The sequence below is a fragment of the Dasypus novemcinctus genome, chromosome 5, assembly GCF_030445035.2.
Source record: "Dasypus novemcinctus isolate mDasNov1 chromosome 5, mDasNov1.1.hap2, whole genome shotgun sequence".
Taxonomy (NCBI): domain Eukaryota; kingdom Metazoa; phylum Chordata; class Mammalia; order Cingulata; family Dasypodidae; genus Dasypus; species Dasypus novemcinctus.
In genome coordinates this window covers 118,166,860-118,179,598 of record NC_080677.1, presented here as the reverse complement: position 1 = coordinate 118,179,598, position 12,739 = coordinate 118,166,860, and the positions used below count along the sequence as shown (strand labels likewise).

The following is a 12,739-nucleotide window of genomic DNA, read 5'->3' as shown; positions in this document are numbered from 1 at the left end:
ATGAAGACATGCTCAACATCACTAACATTAGGGAAATGTAAATCAAAATTTCAATGAGATATCATTTCACACCTATCAGAATGGCCACTATTAAAAAGACAGAGAACTACAAGTTTTGGAGAGGATGTGGATAGTTGGAACACTTAGTCACTGTTGGTGGGAATGCAGAATGGTACAGCCACTATGGAGGACTGTTTGGTAGTTCCTAAAGAAGTTGAATATAGAGTTACCAAGTGACCCTGCAATACCACTACTGACTATATACCCAGAAGGACTGAGGGCAGTGACACAAACGGACATCAGCACACCAATGTTCATAGCGACATTATTCACGATTGCCAAAAGCTGTAAACAACCCAGGTGTCCATGAGCAGATGAATGGTTAAAAAAACTGTGATTATTCACATAATGGAATATTATGCAGCTGTAAGAAGAAATGAAGTTGTAAAGCATATGACAACATGAACCTGGAGGACATTATGTTGAGCGAAGCAAGCCAGACACAAAAGGATGAATAATGTATGATTGCATTACTATGAACCAAATATATTGTGTAACATATGATTCAAAAAAAGATTTATAGGTATCCAGTACATTTAATTGAGAAATGTGTGTTTTTTTCTATTATGTTTATGTTTTCTTTTTAGTTTCTAATTGTTTATATTTTCAGTTATTAATTGCACACAATGAAGTTAAAAAAAAATAAAAGAAACAATCACCTACCAGAAGATTTTGAAAATGTTTTCCCAAATTTTCTTCTAGGATTTTTATGGTTTTAGATTTTATATTTATGTCCTTGATCCAGACAATAATAAGATATGAGAATGGAAAGCCAAGGGATGAAATGGATGAAGTAAGTAATGCCTTTACAGTAATAACATTGAATGTTAAGGGACTGAATTCTCCAGTCAAAAGATACAGACTGAGAGAAAAAAAAAGTACCATCATCTACATGTTGTCTACAAGAGACCCATCTCTGGGTAAGGACCCAACCAGGTTGAAAGTGAAAGGTTGGAAAAGTTATTCCAGGCAAATAGTAACCAAAAAAGAGCTGGAATAATGATACCAATATCGGACAAAATAGTTTTTAAATGCAAAACTGTTATAAGGGATGAAGAATGTCACTATAAGTAATAAAAAGGGCAATTCACCAAGAAGAAATAACTATAATAAATGTTCATGCACCTAACCAGGGTGCCTCCAGATACATGAGGCACCCACAGGCAACATTGAAGGAAGAAATAAATGTCTCCAATAATAGTTGGAGACTTTAATACAACATTCTTGGCATTGGATAGAACATCTGGACAGATCATAAATAAAGAAACAGAGGACTTGAATAATAAGATAAATGATCTAGACCTAACAGATATTTATAGAGCATTATACTCCAAAAGAGCAGATATATACTTTTCAAGCACTTGTGGATCCTTCTCCAAGATAGACCATATGTTGGGTCACAAGACAGGTCTCAATAAGTTTAAAAATATTGAAATTATATAAGCACTTTCTCTGATCGTAATGGAATGAAGCTGGAAATCAATAATGGATGGAAAAGGGAAAATTCATAAATCTATGGAGATTAAACAACAAACTCTTAAATAGTGGGTAAAAGAAGAAATTATAAGAGAATTCAGTAAATAACTTGAGATGAATGAAAATGAAAACACAACATATCAAAACCTATGGTTATTGCAAAGGCAGTTGCCAAGAGGGAAATTTATACCCTTCAATGCTTAACATTAAAAAATAAAAGGGAAGCAGATGTGACTTGACCCATTGGCATCTCCCTATCACATGGGAAGCCCTGGGTTTGGGTTCTGGTGCCTCCTAAAGAAGATGAGCAGACACCCACACCTGCTGCAATGAACTAGATGCTGCACTGCAACAATGAGCTAGATGCTGCACCTGCCACAATGAGCAGATGCCACAAGCCAGCAGACACCATAGCCCACGTGGAGTGGATGTGGTTTAGGCCCTTGGGCTCTCACCTCCCATGTGGGAGGTGCCACATTTGGTTCCTGGTGCCTCCTGGAGAAAGTGAGCAAACTATGAGCATACAGATGAGAAAACCATCTGGAGGGGGGTGGGATAAGTATAAACCTTTAGAAAATAAATAAGAGCTAAAATCAAAGACCTAACTGCACACCTGGAAGTACTAGAAAAAGAACAGCAGGGTAATCCCAAATCTAGCAGAAGGAAAGAAAAATAAGATCAGAGCAGAAATAACTGGAAGACTATATATTGCTAAGATGTCAATTCTGCCCACACTGATTTACAGATTCAACACAATCCCACTAAAAAAACCAACACCTTTTTTTTTTCAGAAATGGAGAAACCAATTGTCAAATTTATTTATATCCTAAATAGCCAAAAATGTCTTAAAGAATGAAGTTGGAGGACTCTCACTTCCCAACTTTAAAGCATATTACTTAGCTTTAGATATTACTTAGCTGTAGTGATAAGAACAGTATGGTATTGGCATAAAGATAGATGTATTGACCAATGGAATTTAGGACTCAGAAAAAGAACCTCATTCATGTCTACCTTAAAAAAATTTTTTTAAAGGAGGTACCTGGGATTGAACCCAGGACCTCATCCATGCGAAGCAGGCATTCAGCCCTGAACTACACCTGCTACTTGCAAGTAATTTCTGACAAGGCTGTTAAGCCCAATAAACTGGGCTAATCAGATGGTACTGGGAGAACTGGTTATCCACATCCAAAAGAAAGAAAGAGGGCGGCACTTATCTCTCATCTACACAGAAATGAACTCAGAATGGACCAAGGACCAAAATATGAAAGCAACAACCATAAAGCTCCTAGAAGAAAATGTAGAGAAACAGCTTCAATATTCTGTGGTAGGTGGTAGTTTCTTAAACCTTACACCAAAGTATGAGAAACAAAAGAAAAATTAGACAAATTGGACCTGCTCAAAATTAAACATTTTTGTCCTCTCCATTTACAGTTTTAATATTGGTTATTTGTGCCTTCAGTCTTTTTTTTCTTGTTCCTTCTTACTAAGGTTTTTCTATTAGGCTTCAAAGAACAAGATTTTTTTAGGTTGATTCTCTTTATTGATTCTTGTTTTTTTTGTTTGTAGCATAAATTTCTAACATTTTCCCACATGAACAACATCCTTCATTAGTGTTGTACTTTTGCTACAATTAACACATTTTGGAGCATTGCCACTAAGCATGGATTATAGTTTGAATTATAGTTTACACTCTCCTACTTACAATTTCGTAAATTATGACAAGATATATAATGGCTTGTATCTGTCATTGCAATGTCATTCAGGGTAATTCCCAAGTTCTGAAAATGTTCCCATATTACACCTGTTTTTCCCTCTCCCTCTCCTTAGAACCTCCAGTGGCCACTGCCTTCACATCAATGATAAAAGTTTTTCCATTGCTAGAATCACAATAAGTCTATGGTAGAATAGCACTAAGTCTATTCTATTCCATTGTTCATTCCCCAATCCTGAGAATTCTGGGATGGTGATGCCCACTCCACCTCTAATTGACAGGGCCTTAGATACCATGGGATGGATGGATGGGACTAATTTGCTTGCAGTTGTAGACTTTCTCTGTCTCTTGCAATGGTCATTGTCCATCATCTTATCCTTGTTCGTTGTCCTTGGTGAGTCCAATGAACCAAAGAGTAGGTGTTACAACGCTATTGAGATTCAGGGCTCAGCTGGCACATGGACAGCCCAAAGATTTAAGTCTCTTGGATATACACCTATCAACTCTAGTACTATGGTAGGTTCAAATAGAAGGGTCAGAACAGCCATGTGTAGGGAAACCACAACTGAGTCCAACTCTGTCACACTGGGGAGCATAAATTCTGGAGGAAGGTCCACTGGCAGGGCTGTAAATTCCTGTGCTATCTTCCCTGCCTGTAGTGTCTGGATATCTCTGCTATTTGAGGCAATGTTTACTTTGGCAATCAATGAGATTCTGCTGAGATGTGCATAAGTGTAACCTCTGGAATGATCTCCTGACTCACTTTGAAGCCTCTTAGCCATATAAACAAATTTGTCTTTACTCTTTCCCTCTTTGGGTCAATGTCTTTTTCCATGTGCATTGCTAGTTGGTGCTTGGTAGTAATTTCTCATCCCCAGGATTCATGTCCCATGCTGGGGGTAGGTAATACATTTTTATGCTAAGGTCACCTTAGAGAGGGGCCGCATTTGAGCAACAAGGAGGCTCTCAGTAGGTACGTTTTTTACTTTTAATAAACTATTTAGTTACATTCAACACATTTTGTTAGTTTTATTCTTCTTTTTTGTAATTTCTACTATTTTCTTTTTAACCAATGAGTTTTATTTGTTTCTAATTTAATTGCATTTTTCTCAGAGACTGTGGTCTATATTATCAATTATTTTCAGTTTATTGAGACTTTTTCTTTGTCCTCTACATCATGACTACTTGTTATGTTTCAGGTGTGCTTAAAAAGAACATGTGTTCTCAGTGAATTTATGTATTGCTTTATGTTCTTAATTGTGTATGTAGATATTTGATACTTCTATATTTTCCGTTCTTGAGCTAATAGTTTCCCAATAAGAAGATGGCTTTGTCAATTCCTCCTTGTAGATCTGACAGTTTGCTTCAAATATTTTGATGCTATCTTGTTATTGCATCCTATACTATGACTAATTTATTTTGTGTGTGAATTAGTTTTATTATTTGAAATAGCTCTTCACTCCAATACTGCTTTGTACCTTAAATTTTATTTCCTCTCATGTTTGTCTATCTGAATTAGCTTTGAATAGCCTTTTCCTATTGTATCCAGCCCTTTATTTTTAATCTTTCTGTGTTGTTTGCCCTAAATGTATTTCTTTTAAATATATATCTGATTTTTTTTCACCCAATCTGATATTCAGTGTCTTTAATAATGGTTTTGATCCATTTACATCTTTTATGATTGCTGGCATATTAGACTTCTTTTTATTTTATTTTATATTTCCTCTTAACTACATCTCTTTTCTCCTTTCCTATGCTTTATTTGATTGATAGAATTTATTTTCTTCTATCTTCTCTTCTATTGGTTTAGAATTTCTATTTCTTTTATAGAGAGAGTCTATTTGAAGATATCGAAAATATTTAAATATTGAAAATATGCTCTTATAGTACTTATGGTTAATTAGTATCTTTATCTGCCTTCTCAACCATACAAAGACCTTAAAAATGTTAACTCTGATCCCCATGTTCTTGTCTTCCTTATCATTTTTGTCTAGTATTTTAGTTTCCCTAAATTAGTCATTATTTAAGCTAATATTATATAGATCTATTAACAATTTTAGTGGTCATTTTTATTATTGATTTCTAGCTTAAATTTTATCACCATTGATTTTTGTATCCCACTCCTTTCCAGAGGGTTAGTTTCATTTTAATGTTAAAATGTTTAAGCTACCTGGGTTTAATTCAGTATAAGAAATGGTCCCAATCTAGCTTTGTCATAGATAAATGGCTAACAAGTTACACTGATACATATTCTTTTTAGGGAGGTACCAGGGATTGAACCTGGGATCTCATACATGGGAAGCAGGTGCTCAACTACTAAGCTACACCCACTGCCTGATGTATTTCTATTGAGAATTGATTCCTTATATGTTTGAATCTGTTTTTGAATACTCTTCTGTTCTAATGATAGAATTGTAGATTCAAATATATATGGCAGTTTATTATGTGATAAAGAGGGCATTTCAAGTAGTTGGGAATAGGATAGACAGGTTTATTTTTGGTTTAATATGCTTTAATTACATATTTTATAATTCATTTTTCATATCTGGTAGGGTCATGTCCCTTATCAAACTTATTTTTCAGAATTTTCCTAGTTATTTTCTCAGGCCTGGGTTTTTTTTCAAATAACAACTTTATTAAGATCTGTTCCTACCTCCCCAGCCCAAAAAAGAAATCCCTTATAATTCTTTAATTGGGATTCTCTCCCTGTATAGGCAAAGAATGAAAGCTTCTAATCAGTTTTGTCCTTCAAAGGAAGACATACTGGGAAGAAAATGATGGCATTTTACTAGAGAATAGTTAATGTAAACAGTTCAAGACTTGATTTTGATTTGGAAATCCAAACTGACCTAGGATTAATCTTAAGGATTCTAGAAGCCATTAAAGCTGTGGTCTTTCCATATGGAGGCTGATGGGGAAAAAAAAAAAAATGGGATTCTGCTGAAGCTATAGGATACAATGGAGAGAAGTGATATCTTTATAATATTGAATATTCCTGTCGAACGACAAGTGTATTTCTCAATTGATTCAAGTCTTTTTTTGAGATACCAGGGATTGAACCGCTGAGCAATACCTGCTCCCCTATTCAAATCTTTTTATATTCCTTAGCAGCATTTTATAATTACTTATATAAGCCTTGTACATTTCTTATAAATTTATTTCTATTTTTTTATGTTTTTAGAAATTCTTTTATGAATGGAATTTTAAATTATCCTTTTTATTTTCTATGCTATGACTAATTTATTTTTGCATTTGTGTTCTCAAATGTTTTTATAGCTTTATAGCCCTCTTATCATTAGCTTTATAACCCTCTCATCAACAGTACTTGCCAATTTCTTGATTGCTGAATGGCAATTATACTAACAGGATTTCTTGTGAACTGACTAAAGAAAATATTTATTTGGGGAATAACGATCAACATCTGTAACATGAGAAGAGGCATATCTGGTGATGCATGAAATCTAAACTATGTACACGGCTAAGTACTATCTTAAGTGTTCAACCCTGGCCTCTGCCCACATTCCAGCCCCTCATCTTTCTCTCTCCATAGGATATTTATACTTGGAATCGACAAGTATATAAATCTCAAGTTTACCATGTTCAAAATAGAACTCCTTGTTTTCCTCCCTCAATCAGCTTTTAGTTAATGCTCTTGATTTAATCCAACTTCTCCCTACCACCATATCTAATCAGCTGCCAAGCCCAATTGATGCATTCATGGTGATATTTTTTATATCCAGTCTTTTTATTTCACACAGCCACCTCCTTATTGTCTCGTGCCCCAGTGATTTTATCCAACATAATGCTGTCAGACGAGTATTCTTCAAACATGGCATACTACCCCTTCTGCTCAGGAGCCTCCGTGGCCTCCACTGACTACTAGATGAGCCCAGACTCCTCATCTTGGCTTTTAAGGTCCTCCGTGATCTTTATCAGTCAGTCATTGACCAATATAGCAAATGAGTGTATAGATTCATGGGTAAGTGCAGAAGAGGAAGAAGGACAGAATACAAGGATGCTGAACATTTGGCAGAATGAAATGGCATCACTATCGTGGTGGGGAATGGGTACAAGGCAGAGACATCAGTGGTCCAAAGAACAGCTGTCACTTCCTGTTCTTGATCTAGCTCCTGCGCTCAGTCTCCCCAGCCACCTCCACAGAATACTCACTCTCTGGGAGATTATGGGGACAAGTGGGATGTCTGAGTGTGAGGTTCTTAGATGTCTGACATGCAGGCAAGAGTCAACTCCTCTGGCATTCTGATTATTTTCCCAGGACACCACTGATGACAGACCTACTGCTAATCTAACACCCCTCTGGCCTCCTGCTGGACACTTTCAGTGTGAGATCGTGCATGCTCAATCACAAGGCAAAAATCATGAGGTTTAAATACCCCAAACTTTCCCCATACTCATAATTGTATTTTTGGTAAAGTGTTTTCATTTCGATTTGGGGAGTTTAGCACTCTCCCCCATTTCTTAAAGCCTAATTGTGAAACAAGAAACCTAAGCTTTCTTCCAAAGGATTAAGGATGATTCTGTTACTCTCATTTATTTTCTAAATCTTAGAAATGACCTCTTAAGGGTTCAGAGTTCAGGAAGCAACTATTAGATAGCATTAGATATCTTCTACCTTCCTACCAAGATGCTGACAATTATAGCCTATTGTGCAAAACAGGATGGAAGGACTAATTAGTTGCTAGGCAACTATGACTAAATGAAAGGAGCTACTACTTATGCTTTGTAGAGACTGGCACATAATCTTTATGTGGCTACGAAACTTTGTTGATATACATAAAATAAGTGGTTTTTTGAAGAAAAAAAAATCTTAGCAGAGACAAATTATCTCAAAACCATGGGTATGAGCATACCCATGGCCTACCAATTTTGGAATGTGGTCCCGTAGTAGCAACTCCAAGACTGAAGAGTGCTGAGGTCCAGGAGGGAGTTTCCTCTATCTCTTTCCTCTTATTTTCCCTGTCCTTCTTTCTCCCTCTTCCACCCTTCTTCCTCTATCCTTCATCCTTTACCTACAATCTCCCTTCTCCATCTTCCTCCTATATTCTCAATCCTCACTCCATGTTCTCCATGTTCTCCATCTTCAATCTTCCCTATCTGATCTTTGCTCCTCCCTCCTCCATTCTCCCTCCTCCATCTGGCCTCCTCCTATTTCTTCCATGCTCCCTCTACTACTTTTCTCTTCCACTTCCTTCTTCCCTTCACATTTTCCATCCTCTGTCCTCTCTCTTCCATCCTTCTGCTCTCTCCTTCCTTCTGCTTTCCTTAAGCCTTCAGCTTCCAGCCTCCACCTATCATGCCCATTAAAAGATTTTGTCCTTCTTCACAATCATCTGTTGAGCAAGGCCCCATGGATTTAGACCTTCAAGTAATAGACCCTTCTTTTGGTGTTCTTACAATCTGGTTAGAGAGATAAGACTCACAAGGGAAAGAATCAATACCAGCACAGGTGGTGCCAAGCCAGCTGAGTAGTACAGGCAGCCCTGAGATCAGAGCAGAAGGAGATGACATGAGCCTGGGCAGTCTGAGCCACCTTTAGGGGATACACAGGTTGTAGATCAAGCACTGAAAAGAGAGTAATCCTCAGTGGAGAAAAGAGGGCATTGCAGGCAGGAGGAATCATGTGCGCTGAGATGGAGAGGCAGGAAAGTGCAGTGGGGCTTGGGCAGATTGGCTGCCATCAGGATGCCACACAGAGGAGGCTTGCATAGATGCTGAGCACAGTGGAATGTCTGTAGCTTCACTCCAAAGACACCAAGAGGAAGGTGGTAGGGGCTGGCTCAGCAGGGCCACACTGTAGATGAGCGGAGTGAGTCCCCCTATTTACATTATAGCCAAAGGTTCAGACCAAATGGCTTCTGAGAATAAAATTTATGGCTCATTGTGATTCATTATAGACTCAACTTTCTGAATCTCTGGAACTGCTGAGGTGTTGAGAGGACCAAAGTCACACTGAAACCAAGGAGGAAAGCAGATGTGTCTCAAGCGATTGGGCTCTGTTTACTATATAGGAAGTCCAGGGTTTTATTCCTGGGACTCCTGGTGAAGGCAAGCTGGTCCATGTGGTGTGCTGGCCTGTGTAAAGGGCTGGTCTGTGTAGAAGTGCTGACGCGTGCAGAAAGCTGGTGCAGTAAGATGGTGCAACAAAAAGAGACACAGAGGGGAGACAATAAGGGATGCAGCAGACCAGGGAGCTGAGGTGGCACAAGAGATTGAACACCTCTCACTCACTCGGGAAGGTCCCAGAATTAGTTCCCGGTGCCACCTGGAGAGAAGACAAGGAGACACAGAAGAACACAGAGTGAATGGACACAGAGAGCAGACAATGAGAGCAAAGCAATGGTGTGTGTGGGGGTAGGGAATAAATAAATAAATAAATCTTAAAAAAAAAAAGAAAATAAACTCAAGGAGACATGGCTGAGAGGTGAATAGGTTGGATTTAGCTCAGGGTCCTGGGCTCCAGACTGGCTCTGCTTCCATCTGGTTGTGTGACTTTATGAAAATCACCTAATCTCATCTTCTTCTTTGGAAAATGGAAGAGTCAACTATATTAGGGTTTCTGAAGATTCAGTAACCAGTGTCCTTATATGTAAAACAAAAAAAGTCAAATTGTTGTTGTTCTCCACTCACAGTGGTCTTGAGCTGAAACTAAAAACTACTGGAGCAAAAGACCTCTAAATTCCCTTCAAGCTCTAACTTTCTGTGGCAATAAAATCTAGGACACCCAGGGCCAAATTCCTGGTCACTTTAGATTTCTACCTATAATTCTGGGTCTTTTAATTATTTTTTTTTAAAGAGCACTTTTATGTTTACAGAAAAATCTTTCAAAAATTGAGAAGGGGCCAGGGAGTTGCAAGGCTGGGTTCAATAATTTGCTAGAACAATTCACAGGCCTCATTGAACATACTATTTTACAATTATAGTTTTATAATATAAAAGAATACAAATAAGAAATTAAAATAATACATATTGGGTGAGGTCTGGACGGTCTCAAACCCAAGTGTCAGTGTCCTTTCTTGTGGAGTTAGAACGCATCATGTTTCTGGCTAGAGATGTATTTTCTCAGTCAGAAATTTCATCCAAGCTTTAGATGTTTCAAGTTTATATGAGGGTCTCATGGAGGCATGATTCATAGATCAGTGTCCACAGTTGGGGAGCTGGGTGGTTATGTTGGCAGAGTGGCTTTCTATAGCCACTGATTACAGCCCTTATTGTATAAAAGGTTACTTTAGCTTAGCTCCATTCCTTTACAAGGTATTGTAGTTGTTTACACTTTTAATGGTTATTTTAGCTTATATAATTTTAGTGGTTATATTCCCTCCCAGAGATGTGGGGATGGACTAATATAAGGAGGTTCAAAGCCCCAATGCTCTGATTACAGTAGTGGTCTTTCTGGTGTGGTCAGCACCCCCTGCCCCGGCAAAGGCTGAAAGTGTGGCTGGCCCCACCCTGCTATTCATTAGCATATGAGCTATGAGTTATCAGGTGTGGTTCTGGGCACAGCAAAAAGAACAAAAGACACTTCTATCACAGGAAATCCCAAAGAATCATAGCTTTCTTCCCCAGGAACTGAGGACAAAAACCAGATAAGTTTTTCATTGTACTGCCATAAACCATCCTTATTTATTTTGTATTAAAGAATAATTAGATACCTATTATGGACAAGAATTTTTCTTCTCTTTTTTTTAAAGATTTATTTATTTATTTCTCTCCCCTTCCCCTTCCACCCTGGTTGTCTGTTCTCTGTATCTATTTGCTGCGTCTTCTTTGTCCGCTTCTGTTGTCAGCGGCACAGGAATCTGTGTTTCTTTTTGTTGCATCATCTTGTTGTGTCAGCTCTCTGTGTGTGCGGTGCCATTCCTGGGCAGGTTGAACTTTCTTTCTCACTGGGCGGCTCTCCTTATGGGGTGCACTCCTTGCGCATGGGGCTCCCCTATGTGGGGACACCCCTGCATGGCAGGGCACTCCTTGCGTTTCAGCACTGTGAGTGGGCCAGCTCCACAAGGGTCAAGGAGGCCCGGGGTTTGAACCGCCGACCTCCCATGTGGTAGACGGACACCCTAACCACTGGGTCAAGTCCGCTGCCAAGAATTTTTCTTAAATACTTCTTAGATATAAAAAGAGGAGGTGGGCATTCTATCTCCTTCTCAAATTTTTGCTATTCCTTTTTCTTCACACAAGCCTCCCACATTAAAAAAAAAAAGTTAATGTTAAAAGAATCTCCCATGTGGCTTTAAGAGTCTCCATTTCATATTAGTTACTTTTCTTGTATCCCTTCTACCACCTTTCCTGCTGGCATTGATAATGGAAGGAATGAAAGGTTTAGATTGTTAAATTCAATGAGTTTTTTTTTTAAGATTTATTTTTAATTTATTTCTCTCCCCTTCACTGCCTGCCAGCCCCCACCCCCCAGTTGCCTGCTCTCTGTGTCCATTTGCTGTGGGTTCTTCTGTGTCTGCTTGCATTCTTGTTGGCAGCACCAGGAACCTGTGTCTCATTTTGTTGCGTCATCTTGCTGCGTCAGCTCTCTGTGTGTGCTGGGCAGGCTGCACTTTTTTCACTCCAGGCGGCTCTCCTTTACAGGGCGTACTCCTTGTGTGTGGGACTCCCCTATGCAGGGGACACCCCTGCGTGGCATGGCACTCCTTGTGCACGTCAGCACTGCGTGTGGGCCAACTCATCACACGGGTCAGAAGGTCCTGGGTTTGAACCTTGGACCTCCCATGTGGTAGGCAGACGCCCTATCTGTTGGGCCAAATCCGCTTTCCTCAATGAGTTTTGTACTTGCCAAAGATGATAAAAAGCTTGCAAAGAGTGATTGGCTGAGATGAATTTGTTAAAGCACGATTATTCATTTGGATAACTTGTTGTCATGGAAGCTGTGGTTATATTGGCAGAGTTGGTGGTCGGTGTTGAAGGAGGACATTCTCAAGGGAAAGAAATGCAAGTTCTGCTCTGGGGTCCCCTTTTTTATGGGGAACTAGATTCCAGGGTCTGCTTTGATAAGAAAGGGCTTAGGGTGTGGGGACCCAGGGCTGTGGGCTGCCTAGTGTGGGGGTTGCTGTTCAGTGATGATTGGCTTCTGGCTGCTGTTCATGACCTCTGCAGGATATGTTGACTGTGGTGATTAGCCTCTGATCACTTTCCACAAGGTGTGAGTAACCTGAAAACTAGGTGGGTGGGTAGTGGTGGTGGTGCCCCTCTTGCCCCTTTCCTCTTTGCTGCCTGCCTTCTGATAACAAGGGCTGTGCTGTAAGCTGCCCCTTCCTAACTTGCCTGTGTAACTCAGCAGGTTAATGTTAGCCAGCAGGCCATTGCCTCAGTTTCTCTTACTAGGTGGTGTTTGTGTGGCTTATTAATTTTTTCTGCCCCCTTCTTCCTTAGGTCCCTATTCTATCCTGCCTTAGTTATTTCACCCACAGTATTCCTGTAGTGGAAGCAGAGAGGATTCAGTGATTGCATATTGAAGGCTAG

At 39.2% G+C, this 12,739-nt stretch overlaps 1 protein-coding gene across 2 annotated transcripts in view; it reads left to right on the top strand.

The window, feature by feature from the left end:
• The window catches only part of SVOPL (SVOP like), a 150,067-nt gene that overhangs the window by 80,212 nt on the left and 57,116 nt on the right, over positions 1–12,739 (top strand). The gene's annotated exons all lie outside the window — the stretch shown is intronic.